The sequence below is a fragment of the Oryctolagus cuniculus genome, chromosome 20 (genome assembly GCF_051225735.1).
Source record: "Oryctolagus cuniculus isolate XC-2025 breed Fujian yellow rabbit chromosome 20, ASM5122573v1, whole genome shotgun sequence".
In the NCBI taxonomy this organism is placed as follows: domain Eukaryota; kingdom Metazoa; phylum Chordata; class Mammalia; order Lagomorpha; family Leporidae; genus Oryctolagus; species Oryctolagus cuniculus.
The window spans coordinates 41,098,139-41,116,972 of record NC_142886.1 but is presented as its reverse complement, the minus strand read 5'-3'; the positions used below and the strand labels follow the sequence as shown (position 1 = coordinate 41,116,972).

The 18,834-nt window shown below is 54.5% G+C and overlaps 1 non-coding gene across 1 annotated transcript; it reads right to left on the bottom strand.

Moving 5' to 3' along the window:
* Nucleotides 1-18,555: 18,555 nt before the first annotated feature.
* On the bottom strand, nt 18,556-18,628 carry LOC127484686 (small nucleolar RNA SNORD103/SNORD85). The gene has a single exon (XR_007911851.2). It is a non-coding gene; the product is annotated as a small nucleolar RNA SNORD103/SNORD85 (small nucleolar RNA).
* Between the last annotated feature and the right edge of the window lie 206 nt (nt 18,629-18,834).

The window sequence follows — 18,834 nt, the reverse complement described above, 5'->3', positions numbered from 1 at the left end:
AGTCCCTGTTTCCTGAATGCTTACTGTATACCAGCGTCATAGTTTATCTAACTATTCCCATCTCAAAGATGAGAAAGCCAGGACTGGAGTCATGGTGCAGCAGGTTAAGCCACCGCCGCCACATCCCATATGAGTGTTGGTCCGAGTCCTGGCAGCTCCCTGCGAATGTACCTGGGAAAGCAGCAGAAGATGAGGCGGCCCAAGCGCTTGGCCCCTGCACCCATGTGGGCAGCCCGGATGCAGCTCCAGGCCGCTAGCTTCTGCCCGGCTCAGCCCTGGCCATTGTGGCCATTTGGGGAGTGAGCCAATGGATGGAAGATCTCTCTTTCTCTGTCTCTTCCTTTGTCTAACTCTGCCTTTGAAATAAATAAATGAACCTTTAAAAGATTGGAGAAAATGAGGTCGTGAAAGTTGGTTAAACGCCTTAGCTAAGGCCATACAGACATCAGGGATAGGCAGGGCTGGAACTGTTGCTCGGTTCTTTATCCGTCTGTATATAAAACTTTTTGTATGTAATTATGTATACAAAAGTCTTCCAAAAGTTCATGGAAAATCTAGATCATTAAAAATCATATGTCGATTTCAAGATTTTTTTTTACCAAAATAAAACTTATCCTTTATTCCTTTTTCCACAAATGTTGAGTATCCTCACATGCACACATACACACACACATGCGCACCATTGCATTTCCTCTCCACATAAACTCTGAGAGAAAATAGAGGCTCAGAGAGGTTCAGCAACCTGCATAAAGTCACACAGGTGGGAAGCCAGAGTCTAATTCCAAAGACCACTGTTGCATTGAAGAGCATCCTCACCACAGCTCGGGGGGAGGGGACGTCACCATGGCAAGAGTCAAGACATTCTGGTGGGTGGGCACCAGGGTGTGGCCCAGCGTTCTGACTTCACTGAGCAGAAGGCCAGAAGTTCCTTCCACAGGGGCTGGGCCCCCTCGGATGGCCCGTCCCACTGGACTTCCCGGCCGGCAGCTCGCTCGCTCTCGCTCGCTCTCTCTCTCTCTCTCTCATGGAAAGATTTACCTGCCAACCTCGTGGGCACCTTCCTGCCCTCCCCGGGCCTGATGGTGCCAGCCAGCTGCCCTCACCTGTGTGCCAGGTCCTCGCCTGGCTGGGAGCTGCCGGAAGCTGCAGTAGCCTGGCCTCGGGGGCACAGCAGGTCCTGGGCACACGGTGCCGTCAGGGCAGAGGGAAATCTGGCTACTGCTGGAGGAGGCCCTCACACGAGCGCCTTCGGCCCAGGGGCCCCAGGGCTGGCTGAGCTGCCACAGTACATTTCCCAGCCAGAAATAACGCCGTGGCCGCGGGGGCACTTCCTGTTTTGCACAGACCAGTTCTTGCAAACACAAAGAGGCAGGAGGCTGGCACACACTGGGCCTGCTCCGTGGCTGGGAACTGTTGGGTCAGGGCCGGGCGAAGCGGCCAGCTGGCCTTGCCCTCTGCAGGGCCCAGGCCGTCACGGGGGGGGCCCTCCCCCTCTTGCCCCGTGCTGCTGCCACTGCAGGCGTCCCCAGAGGCTGCTCTGCCTCCATCACCGATTTGCTCAGGACCCTTCCGTGGCCTTCCCAGCGTCCACAGAGCCAAGTCTAAAAACACAGGGATGGCGACCCTCCCTCTGGCCCCTACTTGCAGGGCTGAGGGTAGGGAGAAACTAAGGCAATGTTGAAGGGGGCCCCAAACAACACAGCGACTGAGAGGAGGACGAACTTTGAAGCAGCCAAGTGTTTGCAGAACAGCACGCGGTGTGCGAACACCCAGGTCTTCAGTGGAGACGGTGGGTGACTGAGCCTGTCCTTGGGTGCTCGCCTCCTCCCCCGCCCCGTCCTGGCCCCGGGGCCTCCTCACCTTGTCCCCAGAACCGTCTAGGAAGTTCCACCTGCTCACGGCCGCTCCTGGGTCCCCTCACCCAGGTGAGCCCGCTGCTCTGCTCACCAAAACTGCTTCGGTGCCCAGCTGCTCTGTTTCCCAAAACCCTTCCCTGCCTTCTCCCTCTCTGTGCGTCTTGAGTGTCCCCCCCCCCCCACCTTTTAAGACTTACTTATTTGAAAGGCAGAGTGACAAGAAGAGAGAGAGTGAGAGAGATATCTTCCAACCACTGGTCCACTCCTCAAATGCCTGCAACAGCCAGGGCAGGGCCAGGCCGAAGCCAGGAGCCAGGAGCTCCAGCTGGGTCTCCCACAGGGTGGCAGGGCCCCAGGTGCTTGGGCCATGATCTTCCACTGCCTTCCCAGGTGTGTGAGGAAGCTGGATCAGAAGCGAAATAGAGGGCTGGAGCTGTGGTGTGGTGGGTAAAGCTGCCGACAACCCATGTGGGAGCCGGTTTGAGTCCTGACTGCTCCACTTCCGATCCAGCTCTCTGCTGTGGCCTGGGAAAGCAGTGGAAGATGGCCCGAGTCCTTGGGCCCCTGCACCCGTGTGGGAGACCTGGAAAAAGCTCCAGGCTCCTGGCTTCAGATTGGCCCAGCTCCGGCCGTTGCGGCCATTTGGGGAGTGAACCAGCAGTTGGAAGACCTCTCTGTCTCTCTGCCTCTGCCTCCCTGTAACTCTGCCTTTCAAATAAATAAATAAATCTTAAAAAAAAAAAAAAGTGAAATAGCCAGAAAACTCCAACATGGGAGGCAGGCGTCCCAAGCGCCGAGCCCACTGCGCCACGAAGCCCGCCCACTCCTGGGAGTTCTCACTGCCTCGGCAGGGCGTTCAAGCGCCCTTAGCAGCAGCACAGAAGTGCACAGGTTCCTCCCGGCACTGCCTGCCCTCCTGTGGGAAGTCCTCTCTGCTTTGTGCGTCTGGCCCCTGCCCAGCCCCTGGCCCCACGTGGCTTGCACTCCCCACCATCCAGTGCCCATGTCCTTTCTTTCTCTCTGGCTGCTGTCCATCTCCCGGCCCCAGCTCTCAGCTGTGTGCCCGTGGCTGAGTTCCACAGCCTGTGACCAGGCCTGGTACGTGGCACACAGCCGGCCAATGTCGTCTAGCTGCTCTTTAGTGCAACCTCAACACACGAAGCAGGCAAGCAAAGCATTTCAGTTGGTGTGCAATCACCAGATGTTCGTGGTCACAGAGAAAGGCCGCGGGAGGAAACATGCGGGGTGCTTGAACGTGAACCCTGAGAATGCACTTGTGGCCACTGGGGGCCACCGCATAGCAGCCGCTTTGCACTTGAAATTTGTGCTGTCTTGGCATAAACTCAAGAGAGTGTTTATTTGCCTCAGATAAACAGCTACACATTCTAACTGTTAAAAAAACCTTTTCAATAGGTGCATTGTATGGTGTGGGAATCGGAAAAGCTCAGAGAACAGTTGCTCAGGTTGGCCTCGCAGAAGCTCTTGTAACTTCAAGAAGACCAGTTCCACATGAGGGATTCTTGACACCCCAGACACCCGTGGCCAGGGTAATTCCAGGGCGTGGGGGGCTGCCCATGGGGGGCTGCTCTGTGTGTTGTAGTCTGCTCAACAGCACCCCCAACTTCTGCCCGCCAATGCCTGTAGCACCTCCTCCCTCAGATGTGACAATGAAAAATGTCCCAGATGTTGCCATATGTCCCTTATGGGACAAAACTGCCCTGGGTTGAGCGCTGCTGCTCCAGAGTGGTGGGCAGAAGCCAGATTGGAGTAGGACGAGGAGGGGCGGGGTGAGGGAGGGAAGAAACCCTGCACAGATGCATGTACAAACAGGGTGGGAGCAGAGTGGCAAGGGACAGGGTTGTTGCTTTAAAACTGTCATTTAAATACTTCCAGACATGACGAGAGAGAGCAGAGAAGCTGTGCAGGTTGATGGAAGAGACACAGGACAGAGTGAGAGCTTGTTGATGAAGGAGAGAAAGATGGAAATCGATGGGGGTGGCGGGGAAGAGAGAGGGTTAATTGTGAATTTCTGGGGTAGACAAAAACTGGGACCCTAGCCACAAGTCGAGGGATTCGCCTTTGCAGGCGCTGACTGCAGTGAGAGAGAGGCCTGGTGCAAGGTTGGTGTAGGCAGCTGTGTATATTTGGCAATGGCAAGAGGAGGGATTCCCATCTGCCACCTCTTTTTTCCTAGCCAAGCATGTGGCCCGGTCATCGGCAGAGCGGGGTGGGGACGGGGGCTGGGGGCAGGTGGAGAAGGCACCCTCCGCGCTCGCCCGGGACTGCAGCAAGGCGAGCTGCAGAAGGGGAGCTCAAAGGGTCCTGTGGCAGCCCCCCCAGCCCACTTGCAGCCTGCGGCCAGGAATCTGAAGAGAGGCCGCCCTGTGTGGTACGCGGATTTTCTCCAGCAACGTCATCTGCTCTGGGAACAGCACGGAGCTGGTGGATGAGCCCTGGCGATGGGCATCAGCTCCCCCGGGCAGCCTGCAGGAACAGGGCCCAACATTTAGTTGTTTCCTCATCTGCCTGGGGAGAAACATGGAGTCTCTGTGCACCTTATAGATCAACAACCACGGGGCTGGGGCAGGCACTTGGCTCAGAGGTAATGACGTCATTTAGGAGATCTTCCTTCTACATTCACGTGTCTTGCTTTGATTCCCAGTTCCAGGGCCTGACTGCATATTTCAGCCAGTGTGACCCTGCGAGGCAGTACAAGGAGTTGGGTCCCTGCCACTCACCAGGGAGGCCTGGGCTGAGCCCTTAGATCTCAGCTTCGTCCATGCAGCTCGTTACAGGTGTTTGGGAAGTGAACTGGCAGCTGGGAGCTCTCTCTGTATCTCAAATAAATAATTAAAAAAAAAAAACAAAGAAAGAACCAGTGGGCCACAGCACTCCCTCATCCCCAGGACATGAGGCACAAATCTCTCAGACCGTACCCAGTTCCCTAAGTCCGTGCTCTCTTTAGGGCCTGAGAACCCCAACCCTGCCAAGACATAACCAGAGTCCACTGACCTCCCCATCCCTGGGGGTTGCCCCTGCTCCTCGCAAGTCATGCCTGTTTCCCACTCCCAATGCCACCTTCCTTTTGGCTCCTATGCCCAGTCCCAGACAGAGATTAAAGAAAAAAAGCAACACACAAAATTCTAAAGATTATGATCTCCTCATCTTAAAAAGAGGCAAGGTGGCTCCAGGACACGAAACAAAAGGAACCGTCAGCACAAGGAGTTTAAATTCCCCCCTAACACCTTCTTCTGGAATCTGTCCTGTCTATCCATCTGAAGACTTGGAGAGCAAGAGGGACTTTCGGAAGCCTGGGGCACTGCTCACTTTATTGGAGCCAGGAAGTCAAGTTAGATGAACAATCTCTGGTGGTTTCCTTGGACTTGACTCAAGAGCACTTTGATTTGCTGAGTCTGCGATCTGTGTGGCATTTGCAACATCCCGGAAGTGTTATAGTGTTACTCCCCCGCAAGGCAGTGGGTGGCTTTCCATGTCCTCACGGAAATGTCTACATTGTAAGGGCAGGGGGATCTCTGGCTTCTGAGGACCTCCAGGTGTGGGTGCTGGGCGGGCTAGCACCAGGGGGCAGCCTAACAGCAGAGAGGGGCTCTTGAATGAAGTGCCACAGCCCACACCCAGGAAGGGATCCTGCATGCTTCCATTTACATGGGGTGTCTAACATGGTCAAACTCCTAGGTTCAAAAAGGGGGTGTGGCCAGGAAGGTGGGCAGTTGCTAACCAATGGGTATGAAGTTCCAGGAAAGCCAGAGAAAGCTCTGGGGACTTCTAGACAACCCTGGACCTATGGCCAGCACCTGTGTGCTCAGACATCCCAGGGGGCCCCATCTCCTGTTCAGTGCTCTTGTTCCGTTGTAGCAGCAGCAGCAGCAGCAGCAGCAAGGACCCCTCCTGTAGGGTTTTGATTAAACACAGATTGCTGGGCCCCAGCGCAGAGCTGACTCAGCTCTGGGGAGCGGCACAAGAACTCCAACATCTCCCTCATCTGGGGAAGGCTGCTGCTAGGGGACATGCTTAACATTTTATTCACTTACTTTTATGTATTTTAAAGGCAGAGAGCGAGACATCGATCTTCCACCTGCTGGTTCACTCCCTAAATGCATGAAAGAGCCAGGGCTGGGCCAGGCTAACGCCAGAAGCCCAGAACTCCATCTGGGTCTCCCAGGTGGGTGGCAGGGGCCCAAGTAGCTGAGCCATCCCCAGGGTGTGCATTAGCAGGAAGCTGCTGTGGAAGCGAAGTGAGGACAAGAACCCAAGCACTCCGACACAGGAGGCAGGCATCCCAAGTGGCGTCCCAAACAGTGTGCCCCATGCCAGTCCTGGGAGACCACACTCTCTGTAAGCGCTGGCCTCAGTGGAGAGTGTCGGATTTGACTCTGAATCCTGGCCTCAGGAGATATGCAACTTGGACAAGTTACTGTACTGGGGCCACTGACTTGAATGCTCACTTCTAAAATAGGGATCCTCATCTTGCACCCTTGGAGAAGTTGTTTTGAAAAGCAGAGAGAAGTCATGCCAAGCCCAAGGCCCTCAGCAGGCACTCAGTAAGAGAGAGCACTGGCTATTTTTGTCCCCATTGGAATACACCTCCACAACTCATCGCTGTTGGGACTTGGCATTCCGAGCAAGCTTGGCCCCAGCCGTCGCGGGGAGGTTACTGAGTTGGCAACATCGCCACCCTCTCTTCCTCCTCTTCTGAAAAGCCAGGCACCAAAATAGCCCTCGGCACCCACCAAGGCACCGCCAGCAATGGCATGTCCTAGCGGAGGAGATAACTGATCACTTACAAACCTCAAAATATTTTAAGTACATTAACTTTAAAATCTGAGTCAGGATGAAAAATGAACTTGGGCTCATAGGAAGTTAGCACTGAGAGGAAACTTGAAAACCAGTGAATTTCCTCCTGAAAGGTGAAGAAACCAAGACCAGCGACTTCCTTGCCGGAGGTGGCGCAGCGAGTTAGCCGGCAGGTGCAGGCCTGGAAGCCAGTGTCCACCTGCCAGTGCTTGGCTCGGTCCTTCACATCCTGATCCTCAGCCCAGCTACTCACAAATGTTAGGATCTCAGAAACAAAACCACAGGTTCCCTGAGCCGGTGGGAGACCTGAACTTCGGAGTACTGAGTCCAAATGATTCTCACCCTGAGGCAGAACCCAGGGGCAGACAGCTGAGGATCTTCCAAGGGAACAAGGGAGATTTTTTTTATGCTTACCAGTAAGGGCCGCTGACCCCACACCTTGCCACCTCCCTTCTTAATTTGCCATTCACTTTGGCAGATCATAGATAGAACAGTTTCTTGGTTTTTTTTCTTCTAAAGTGGCTTCCTGCTTCAAGCAGACTCCTTCCTTGTAGCAGCGCACTTCAAAACATTTGAAATCCAAGCATGGTTTTTTTGTTCATAAGACACCTTGTCCATGAACTTCCCGAAGACCCCTCCTCACCCCACCCCCACCCCGTGCTCTTCTTCCTCTCTCATCCTCCTTTCAGGCTGCACCCTGTCCTGTGCCCAGGGCAGAATACACATCTTTTCCTCTTACTTCATGTACCAGGATCAGTAAGTCAAAGACTTACTCACACTCCATTTTCTCTTATTCTGTTGCTTTCTGTCCTTCAGTCAGCCAGTGCTTACCAGGGCCAGCACTCACTCACTCAGTCAGCCCTGCTGGCAAGGATGCGCCCCTTCTTGCAATCAACACACACGGCCAGCTGCACACAGACGTGCTGGCCGCTGTGCCGTGGGCACCAGCCCTGTCCTCGGGGCTTCTGTGTCCAGCAAGGGGCCAAACACACAGCAGGGTCGGGAGGAGACAGGTGGGGTGCAGGGCTGGTCCTACAAGCCTGGAGGAGCCGATCCTTTTTGGGAAATTTGTAAGCTGGTTGTTAAATGTAGCCATTATCAGAAATGAAAGTATGCAAGCTTACAGTTAAATATATTAAAAGCAAAGGCAGACTTAAGACCCCTCACTTGCTAGTTATATTTTTGGATGTTTTACTATTATCTGTGCTCTTGAGGTTATTTATAGGCCCTGGTGGAAATGTTACACAACGGTGCCCCACTGGGCATCTCCAGCACCGTGCTCAGTGCCAGCAGGTCAGTAGCTTGACATTGGCCGTGGTGGGGATGCTTGTCTTGTGAACTCGGCAAACATCACAAAGCGGGGCTTCCCCCCCGTTCTTCCTGAGAGCTGACTGCTCGATATCTATCACCCACCCCTGGACGAGTGACATCCTGTGAGCTAGGAAGAACCTGATGGGTGATTAGAAATATTCAGAGCAGGAAGCTTCGCACCTGTCCTTGAATACAAAGTAGAGAGAGAGGAGGTGTGGGGCTGGTGGGAAAAGCTGTCTGTCTACAAGCCCGTCTCATGGGGACTGTCCACCTTGAATTGTTTGGGGAGGGAATAACAAGGCATTTTAAACAATACCTTTATTGAGATATAATTCCTAAATGGATACAATTCACCTGTTTAAAAATGTACCCCTGAAATGGGGTCCCTACCCCTAACGGCTTTGACCTAGCCTTTCTCAGGTCCCAGTCTCTCTCCTTCAGCTTGCAGTTCATCTGTGGGCACTGTGGGGATTCCAGGCCAACTCCTGGCTAAAGAGGAACTCACTAAATTAAGGGAGCAGCATAAGGGTCAGGCTGCCCAGCAAGACTCAGAATCACAAAGACTCGGAATTCAGTTTTCACCTCCATAACGACCATCCTGATGCTGGACTCTGTTCCCAAATGCTTCACCGGAACCCCCAGCCCTGAACAAACTAATACCCAGTCTACCTGTACACCCCAGACTGGAGCCCACTTTGCCATCCACAAAAACTCATCCAAGGAAGGCCGTGAGCCCCTTGCACTAACCAGAGACCTGCCTGTGAGCTGATCACATACTGCACAACCCCAGCATTAACCCGTAAGATTCGTTACCTTAATTCCTTGGGGGAGTTGAGGACCTGAGTGACAGCTGTCCTGTTGTTCGCTCTGTGCACTGCAAAATAAACCCCTACTGTCCTCTACCACTCCAGTGTCAGGAACTGGCTCGCTGCATGTCGGGGAGCAGACCTAGCTTTCTTGGGGTTCTGAAACACAACTCTGTGGTTTTTAACATAGTCACAGTCACGCAGCCATCGCCACACCAATCAGAACATTTTCTTCACCCCAAAAAGGAAGTGCCGGGCCCCTTAGCAGTCACTCTCCATTCACCCCAAGCCCCCTTTCCCTACCAACCATGGGCAATCACCAACCTTCTTTCTGTCTCTGTAGATTCAAGGCTGTTTTTTTTTCAAAGCCAACACAGAAATTGTACTAGTTAATCTTGCAGGGTGTCTCATGGGTAGCGTGCCCTGTGCTAGCCTAGCAATTTACCCGGCTTTCCTTATGTGAACTCAGGAAAATTGCCCCTTGATCACGGTGGACCCAGCCCGCCCAGCAGGCCAGCTGGCTTTTCTGGGAAGGAGCAAAGTTCAGAGTCCCTGCAGGTGAGCTGAGCTGTCATTAGGGCTAGCCCCAGGCTGCAGGTGCAAGCAGCGAACTGGGTGGGTGAGGCATTCAGAGAAGCCAGCCAGGGTGGTGCTCAGCTGGACAGCGGCTGGTGGGGCGTGGTGGTGGGGAGCCAGGGCACTCCACCAGCAGACCAGGTGCTCTGCAGAACGGCTGTGGTCAGCCCACAGCCTGTGTGCTGAACAAGTGGCTCCATCGCCACCTCGGCCCCAGGAGGAGGCCCCGTGAGAGGGACTCACTCCCTGGTCTTCAGCGATGTGTCGCTCCACCTGCTCGGCTGATGCAATATCACTTGAGGGCAGGACACGGGCCTCCATCCAATGGCCCCTGAAATCCTCAGCCTTTCTGGTGAGTGTACCATTATCTCCAGAGGCCTCAGACGAATTCTTGGGATGGAGGCTTAGAAGGGGCTGGAGGGAAACTAGCACCTGTCTCAGGTCAGCAAAGCAGGGTGCAACCTACAGGCAGTGGAACCGGGGAGCTGAGCGTTTGGGATTGAGTCTCTCAGCAGTGGTGATGGTTCTAGGTGAGAGAGGGAGTGAGCGAGTGTGCCTTTGGGAAAGATGGGCTTGGGTGGAAGGCTGGGGAGGGAGGGAGGGGAGGACCCCTGAAGAGAGCCATTGAAGATGCGCACAAAGTTGAGAAAAACTCAGAGGGGTTGCTCTAATCTGCTCCCTTCTGCCACCATTACCCCTGCTCCATTGGCACGGCCCATTTCCTCTCTTCCCACCCCACACTATAAATAGCTGCAAGCCTCTGTCCTTTGCCTTGGGCATGGGTTTTTCTGCTGTTGCCACGTTTCTGAACTGAGTAAAGCATCTTTGGGGCGGTGGTTGAGCTGCTGCTTGGGATGCCTGCACCCCATATCAGAGTGCCTGGGTGCAATCCGACTTTTAAAGATTGTATTTATTTATTTGAGAGATAGAGAGAGAGGTCTACCATCTGCTGGTTTACTCCCCAAATGGCCACAACAGCCAGAAGTCGGCTGATCTGAAGCCAGGAGCTTCTTCCAGGTCTCCCATGGTGGTGCAGGGGCCCAAGCACCTGGGCCATCTTCTACTGCTTTCCCAGGCCATAGCAGGGAGCTGGCTCACCCATATGGGATTCCGGTGCCTTAGGAGGAGGTTTAGCTCACTACGCCACAGCTGGCCCCCAACTCCTCTATTTCAGATCTACCTTCCTGCTAATGCAGATGCTCAAGTATTTGGGTCTGTGCCACCCATGTGAGAGACCTTGATCAAGTTCCCAGCTCTTGGCTTCAGCCTGGTCCAGCTCTAGCTATTGATGGTGGTATCTGGGGAGTGAACAAGCAGATGGGAACATTCTCTCTCTCTCTCTCCTCTCTGCCTTTCAAATAAAATGAAAATAAATAAATAAATAATTTAAAAGAATCTCATTGGAAATCTACGAAAGAAATGGATTGAATATTGTGTATTTTTTTTTTAACAGACTTGATTCCAGTAGGGGAAAATGGCTCCCTTGCCAAAGAATGTGGAGTGTTTCTGACAACCATTTGCCCACCTGCAGAGATGCAGCGACATGCAAGCCCTCAGGGTGGCTCTTCCTGGCCGGTGGCCTTGTGGTGGCCGGCATTGAGAAGAGGGGGGGTTTTGACCCCCACCAAGACCAGCCCTCCGCCTCTTCCTCTTCCTTCCTCAGGCCCCCAGGAAGCACCAGGTCCCGACAATCTCCTGGGGACTCTTGAGGCGCAGTCCTCACTGTTGTCATGATGCTTACGGAAAACAGTTCTGGACGACAGCCCCGCTGGGGAACGGCATGTGCCCAAGGGCTGCTTTCCTGGCTGTGAGAACTGGAGGGGACTCCTCGTGGGGAGGGGCCCCCAGCTGGAGAGGCGCTGGGGCTCTAGACCCTGCCTGACAGCCTCACCGCGAGCAGGCTTCGTCCACTACAGCGCGAGCCTGTGCTGGGAGCGCGTGGCGCAGTCTCGCTGTAGCCTGTCCCATCTCGTGAGGGGGTGGCTGAGCTCTCTCCTAGGCTGGAAGAAACCCTGCCTAAATCCACAGGCTCCCCGACGCCTTCCGCCTCTCTGCCCACCCTGGCCTCCGGGGTGCTGTTTGCACACAGGTTGCTGTTGAATTTCTGTTTCTTGTTTTCAATAGTGGTAAAATACACACAATAGAAAATTTATCACTTTAAAAATTATTTATTTGAGGCCGGCACTGAGGCTCACTAGGCTAATCCTCCACCTTGCGGTGCCGGCACACCGGGTTCTGTCGGGGCACCGGATTCTGTCCCGGTTACCCCTCTTCCAGGCCAGCTCTCTGCTGTGGCCAGGGAGTGCAGTGGAGGATGGCCCAAATGCTTGGGCCCTGCACCCCATGGGAGACCAGGATAAGCACCTGGCTCCTGCCTTCGGATCAGCGCAGTGCACCGGCTGCAGCGCGCCGGCCGTGGCAGCCATTGGAGGGTGAACCAACGGCAAAGGAAGACCTTTCTCTCTGTCTCTCTCTCTCACTATCCACTCTGCCTGTCAAAAAAAATTATTTATTTGAAAAGCAGAGAGAGTTCCCATCTGCTGGTTCACTCCCCAAAAGCCTATGATGGCCAGGGCTGGGCCAGGTTAAAGCTAGGAGCTGGGAGCCCAGTCCAGGTCTCGCACATGGCTGGCAGGGACCCAAACACTTGAGCCGTCACCTGCTGCCTCCCAGGCTGTGCATCAGTAGGAAGCTGGAATTGGGAGCAGAGCCAAGACACAGACCCAGGCAGTTGGAGGGGGGTGATGGCGTCTTAACTCACAGGACAAATGCTGCCCCCAAATTTGCCACTTTCAGCTTGTCCAGTGTGGTGGCTTTTACGTATATGAATAATAGCGTGCAACCATTGGTGCTATCTAGCTTCGCCACAAGTGGAAGCTCTGTACTTATTAAACAATCACCCCTTATTCCTGCTCCCCTAGTCCCTGACCTGCTTCCTGTCTCTAAGGATTTGCCTGTCTGGGATATTTCCTTTAAATGCAACCATACAATATGTGCCCTTTCATTACTGGTTACGCTCACTTAGCATAATGTTTTCAGGGTCACTCATATGACAGCATGTACCAGTCCTTCATCCCTTTCTATGGCCAAATACTATTCCATTGCCTGAATCTTCCAATTTTTGCTCTCCTATCGCTGTTCTGTATCTTTACTACCCAAACACAGGCATCAGCCCCTTCTTCATTTCCACTGCAATCCCCACTCACAGCTTCCTAGTAGGCACAACGCGGTCACAGCGTTCTGTGAGGATTAAATAATACACCAGAGGTAAAGTGACCAAAAGCACTGAGCAACTAGTGCCCAGTCACATATGATGAATTATTATATAACCATTATAATTATTATGCAATCACTGTGATCGTATGAATCCCTCCTACCTCTTCTGTTTGGTTATTTCACAAAATATCTTAAATGCAATCACGGTTTGATATCAGCAGAAAAAGATGCTTGGGTTAGGTAATAATCTTTAGGATGACATTACATTGCCTACTGCAGTGGTTCCCAATCTGGGGTCTCTGTTATACTCACACACACACACACACACACACAGGCAACCCCAGATGTGTGTAGTCACTGCTGAGAAGGGCAAAAGCCACGCCATGTCAAAGCCTGTCATCGCCATGTGTCTTCCCAATCAACCAATGCTCAGAGCACACTCTTCTCACGGAGAGCTCTTCATATCTGGGGAGAGCCGGAACCACCAGGATACAGCAGCACTCAAAGGAACATGAACGATTCGATTCAGTGTGGATATCAAACCACGAACAAGAGTTCATTGAACGCCTGCCCTTCTAAGCACCACGGTAGGGAAGTGGGCATAGGAACAGACAGAAGAAGGTAGTTTATGTCCTGCACTCTCTGTAGCTGGGAGGATCAGAGCTAGGCCTGTGCAACACTAAAGAATGTGTCAGCATGAGATCAGCTGTTGTCCATGAATCCCACGGGTGATCAGTGAAATGAACATAAGCCAAAGTCATCAGGAAATGCTTCAAGGAAGAGTCTGAAGGATCGACAAGGCATGAAAGGGGGCCGACGCTGTGGCTCAGTAGGCTAATCCTCCACCTAGCGGCGCCGGCACACCGGGTTCTAGTCCTGGTCGGGGCGCCGGATTCTGTCCCGGTTGCCCCTCTTCCAGCCCAGCTCTCTGTTGTGGCCTGGGAGTGCAGTGGAGGATGGTCCAGGTCCTTGGGCCCTGCACCAGCATGGGAGACCAGGGGAAGCACCTGGCTCTTGGCTTCGGATTAGCGCAATGTGCCAGCCGTAGCTTGCCAGCCACTGTGGCCATTGGAGGGTGAACCAATGGCCAAAGGAGGACTTTCTCTCTGTCTCTCTCTCTCACTGTCCACTCTGCCTGTCAAAAAATAAAAATAAATAAATAAAAGGGGCTGCAGGTGGGCTGAGACGGGGGTAGCAAGGAGGATGGGCGCATAGATGTTGATTGTCCTGCCTGGCATCAGGGGTACGCTTTGGCAGACGTGTTCAATGTCTGTGAGCAGGAGGTGTGAGGACGGCGCGCCAGAGCCGCAAGAGTGATTGCCGGCAGCAAGGCCCTGGAGCTTCAGAGCAGAAGTGGGTCGAGTGAAGCAAATACAGACAGGCGGGGATGAGTCCAGGGATGAGACAGGCGGGGAGGAGTCCAGTGCCCTCACTGGAGGCTGCGGTCACTACAAGAACTGCACGTGGGATGGAACAAGGCTCCGTAGCACAAGACTGGTTCCTTACAGCAGGACCTGAGCGCCTTGCTCTCTGTCCAACCGTCCTGGGCCCAGACAGGCTGTGGGCCTTTGCCCAGTGCCAGAGCTCTGTGCCATTTCCGGGTTCAGGAGGAGGTGGGTGCCCTCTGCAAGTGGACAAATGTGCCCAGCTGGCTTTCTAGCTGTCTAACCCTTGGCATAAGCAATAGTCCATCATATGGTGAGGCCCATGCTGGCCACGCCTCCGCCCTCCTTGTTGGGTGGGTGGAAGACCCAGAGGCTGGGTGCCTGAATTCACCCCAGAGGATGCAGCCTCTGGGGCTTACCCGGAGATGGTCCCTGTGGCTTGCCCAGAGCCACCTGGGAGGACAGAGCCCTCCCCATCCTCACTGTGTAGCTCCTGGCAAGGCCCTTGTTGAAGAGACAGCCTGGCTGCACAGGAAGCGGTGGCCGTCTCCCCCAGTGTCCCCTCCATCCCATCTGTCCTGCAGAGCTGACCCATGCCATTCCTCAGCCCCAGCTAGGGTCACTGGAGGGGCTGGGGTGGCCCCCCGTGGCCACCAGGGGACTCTTTCTTGACACCTTTGAGTTCCTGCCAGTGGCTCTTTACTTGCTGGCCAGGACAGGCCTCATTCAGGGCCTCAGCAAGAGACAGAGTGTGCCCCCTGCCCCAGATGACCAAATACTGCCCAGCCCCGGAGGACGACTCTCTTGTCATCCTGGCTTAGGCGAAGAGTGGTGCTCGTGGTCAAAGCAAAGAAACATATATTTAGATTATTTTTAATTATTCAGTTAATTTCCAAGGCGGAGAGAATCACCCACCCATTGGTTCATTCCCCTGATGCCTGCAATAGCTGGGATTGGGCCAGGCTGAAGCCAGGTGCCTGGAACTCAGTCTGGGTCTCCCATGTGTGTAGCAGGGACCCAAACCATCACCTGCTGCTTCCCAAGGTGTGCATTAGCAAGAGGCTGGAATTGGAAGTGGTGCCAGGACTCGAACCCAGGCACTTTAATGTGGGATGTTGGCATCTTTACGGCTGGGCCAAATGCCTACCCCAGGAAGGATTTTTCTTTTTAAAGATTTATTTTATTTATTTGAAAGACAGAGAGGTTGGTCTTCTATCTGATGGTTCACTCCCCAGATGGCTGCAACGGCTGGAGCTGCGCCTAACCGAAGCCAGGAGCCAGGAGGAATGGGCGAGCAGAGGGGCTGCGGACGGCGTCCCTGGCGGCCCTGGGTGCCCTCCTGCCTCCTTTCTTGGTTGAGGAAGGGTCCAGCAGAGGCGGCGGTCCTCCCTCTTCAGGGCCTTGCTTGTGGTACCCAATGCTGGGCAGCTTGGGATCCCCATCACAGTATTATTAGTGGGTTCTGAGCAGGGTGAACAGAAAGACTTCTGGCTTGTGAGGGAGGGACTGTCCCTGGTTACATCTGCAGTCCCAGAGTAATTATTGCCAATGACCCCTGCCTTGTGTGGATGGGAAATCACTTGGTCACCCTCATTACAAGGGACAGACTCATATAAAGACCTCAAGGGGTGCAGTTTGCGGCCAGAACCACGGGCAAGGCAGCCGTGATGGGTACAGGTACATGGTCCCTCACTGTGGCTTTGGCTGCGTTCCCTCGCTTCAGGACAGGGCTGCCACCAGCTCCCGGGTCGTGCATTTGTCCATCTCCATCATCATCTCTGTTGCAAGTCCCCAGACATCCCCCAGGAAGGACCTGACTGCCCGCTGTGGGCAGAGGGCCTCGTGGCTTCAGAGGCTTGGAGCTCTCCAGGGGACCACAGAGGGGACGGAGGTAGAGGCCGATTTTAGGAGGGGTGAGAGGTGCGGAACAGTCAGTGCCCGTGCAGGCCTGGGGCGCTTCTCCCACCACTTGCTTGTGACTTACGTCCCCTCCCTCCCCACAAGGAGACGCCACTCACCCTGGGGTGGGAGATGAGAGGCCGGGGCTTCCCTGCTCGGGACGGAAGGGTCCCTGAGGAAGGGTGCTGCTTCCAGCGTGCACGTGGCTTCAGCTTGGGCCCCCAGGCCCGGAGCACGACTCCACATGCGTGTGCACATGTACACGCATGAGTGTCTGTGTTCAGACCCAGAAAGGGCCAGGGGCCAGAAGGCACTGGGAGCTGAGGGTGGCCCTGGGAGCCAAGGGGCCTCTACGCCCTCTTTCCCTGACCACAGCACCTGTCTCTGCGTGGAAGCTCCCCTCCCCTGGACAAGCCCTGACACAGGTTCCGAGGGCTCAGCTGTGGCCCTGCTGGCAGCAATGGCAACACGAGCGGTGGAGGACACCCTCACCCCACCCCCGGGGACCCGTTGACTTTTCCTGATTTCTAGATTTTAAAATTTTATTTATTTCAGGAGCGGGGAGAGGGCTCCCATCTGCTGGTTTACTCCACAAATGCCTCCAACAGCTGCGGTTGGGCCAGGCCAAAGCCAAGAGATAGGAACTCCATTCTGGCTCTTTCACATGGGTGGGGAGAACCCGAGTACTTGGGCTTTCACCTGCTGTGTGCCTTAGCAGGAAGCCGGAATCAGAGCGGACCCTGCGCTCAAACGCAGGCACTCCGACGTGGGATGCAGGCTTCCCAAGCGGCGAGGCTGAAGAAACTGCTCCGAACATTTCACTTTTCGGTATCGCTTACTGCACGCTCCTGAGGGCAGGGCCCTGTGTTCCACCCCGGGAAGCGGTGCCTGGCACACGCGCTGACTCCTCAGCAGTCACTTGCAATTCCCCGGGGAGCCCTGTTCTCCCGCTCGCCCCCTCTGCCTGGAACAGCCGCCTCTGGCCCTCTGCCTGCCCTGCTCCTCCTCATCCTTGGAGGCACCACTCAGTTGGCACCTCCCCCAGACACCTCCTCTGTCCCCAGCTGGGTTATAAGCCCCTTCCCTGGCTGGTTAAAGGGCTCTCTCCCCCACCAGCCTTCTGGAGGGTAACCCAGTTCCTGGCACACTGTGGGTGAGCAGTGTATATACTGAGTAAGTGGAGATGATTTTGTAAGGAATGTCTCACTCTGGGTGGAGATGAGTAGAAGATGAGTAGGACATTGATGGAGTACAAGAACTTCTTCGGGGCTTGACTTTTTTTTTCCTTCCTTCCTTCCTTCCTTCCTTCCTTCCTTCCTTCCTTCCTTCCTTCCTTCTTTCCTTTTTTACAGATAGAGTTAGACAGTGAGAGAGAGACAGAGAGAAAGGTCTTCACCCCCAAATGGCTGCTACGGCTGGCGATGTGCCGATCTGAAGCCAGGAGCCAGGTGCTTCCTCCTGGTCTCCCAGGTGGGTGCAGGGACCCCAAGCACCCAGGCCATCCTCCACTGCCTTCCTGGGCCACAGAAGAGAGCTGTACTGGAAGAGGGAGCAACCAGGACTAGAACCCGGCACTCATATGGGATGCCGCCGCCACAGGCGGAAGATTAACCAAGTGAGCCACAGCACTGGCCCGCTTTTTTACTTTTTAAAATTTATGAGTGAGTGAGCGAGAAAGCAAGAGCAAGAGAGAGCACACATTTCTGACCCTTCCCCAATGCCCATAGGAACTGGAAACTCGGTCTGGGTCTCCCGTGCAGCTGGCAGAGAGCCAGCTGCTAGAGCCATCACTGCCGCCTCCCCAGGTGCACAACAGCAGGGAGCTGCAGTCCAGAGCGAGTCGGGCACCCTGATGCGGGATGTGGGTGTCTCATCTGCCAGGCCAAGTGCCTGCCCCCGGGGCCTAACCGAAGGGGAGCCCAGGCCGTGAGAGCAGTGTGCGCCAACTCTGCAGCGAAGGGCCCAAGTCCCGGCATGCCTCTGACCTTCAAAGGCCGGACACGTGATCTGCAGCCGCCTGCAGACGCAGCCCTGCTGTGGGCCGTGGGATCGGCCCTGCCCTCTGTCAGGAGGAACGGGGAAGCCTGGGTTCCTGATCGCTATAAAGTACTGAGTCTCCCTCTCAAAGGCCACCAGATCTGATGGGGCTCTGAACCAGGGTGAAAGATGGAGCCTTCAGAGCTGTGGAGACAGCACTGGGGCCCAGGGAGGGGCCGGTCAGCTCTACCAGGGAAGGGGAAGAAGAGTTGAGTTGGCCCCGGAAGTCAGCAAAGGGTTCCTAGGCACAGGTCGGGGTGGGGGTGGGGGACTGCGTGGGCTGAGGCAGAGGCTAAGACTTTACAGCAAACAGCGCTCTTTAATTCATTAACTTATTTAATGAGCTGTGTATTTATTTGAAAGGCAGAGTTACAGAGAGAGAATTTTGACCTGCTGGTTCAACTCCCCAAATGTCCACAATGGCTGTGGTTGGGCCAGGCCAGAGCCAGGAGCCTGGAACTCCATCCAGGTCTCTCCCTTGAGCACAGGGGCCCACGTACTCAGCTCATCTTTTGCTTCTTTCCCAGGTGCATTAGCAAAGGGATGGATCAGAAGTAGACTCGAACCAGCACCCTGTGGGAAGTTGGCACCCTGGGCAGAGGCTTAACCCACTACACCACAGGCGGGCCTTCTCATTATTTTTTTTTTTTCCAGACTGGATCAGAACAATGCTGTCATCAACCAACTATGATCTAAGTGAGGGCAAGTACATATCATCCTTGCCACCCTCTCTATACTTTTAAACCCCACACTCCAGTCCCCTTGGTAAACACAAAACCTCCAACTCCCCCTTAGCAAAATTTGACACAAAAAAATTTAAATCCCGTGGGAAGAGAACAAAGCAAAGGAGTGGGAGAAGCATTGTGTTGGTGGCTTTCCATCTGCACCTCCTTCCTCCCACCCTCCTAGGGGAGCTCCTCTAGCCTCCCCGAC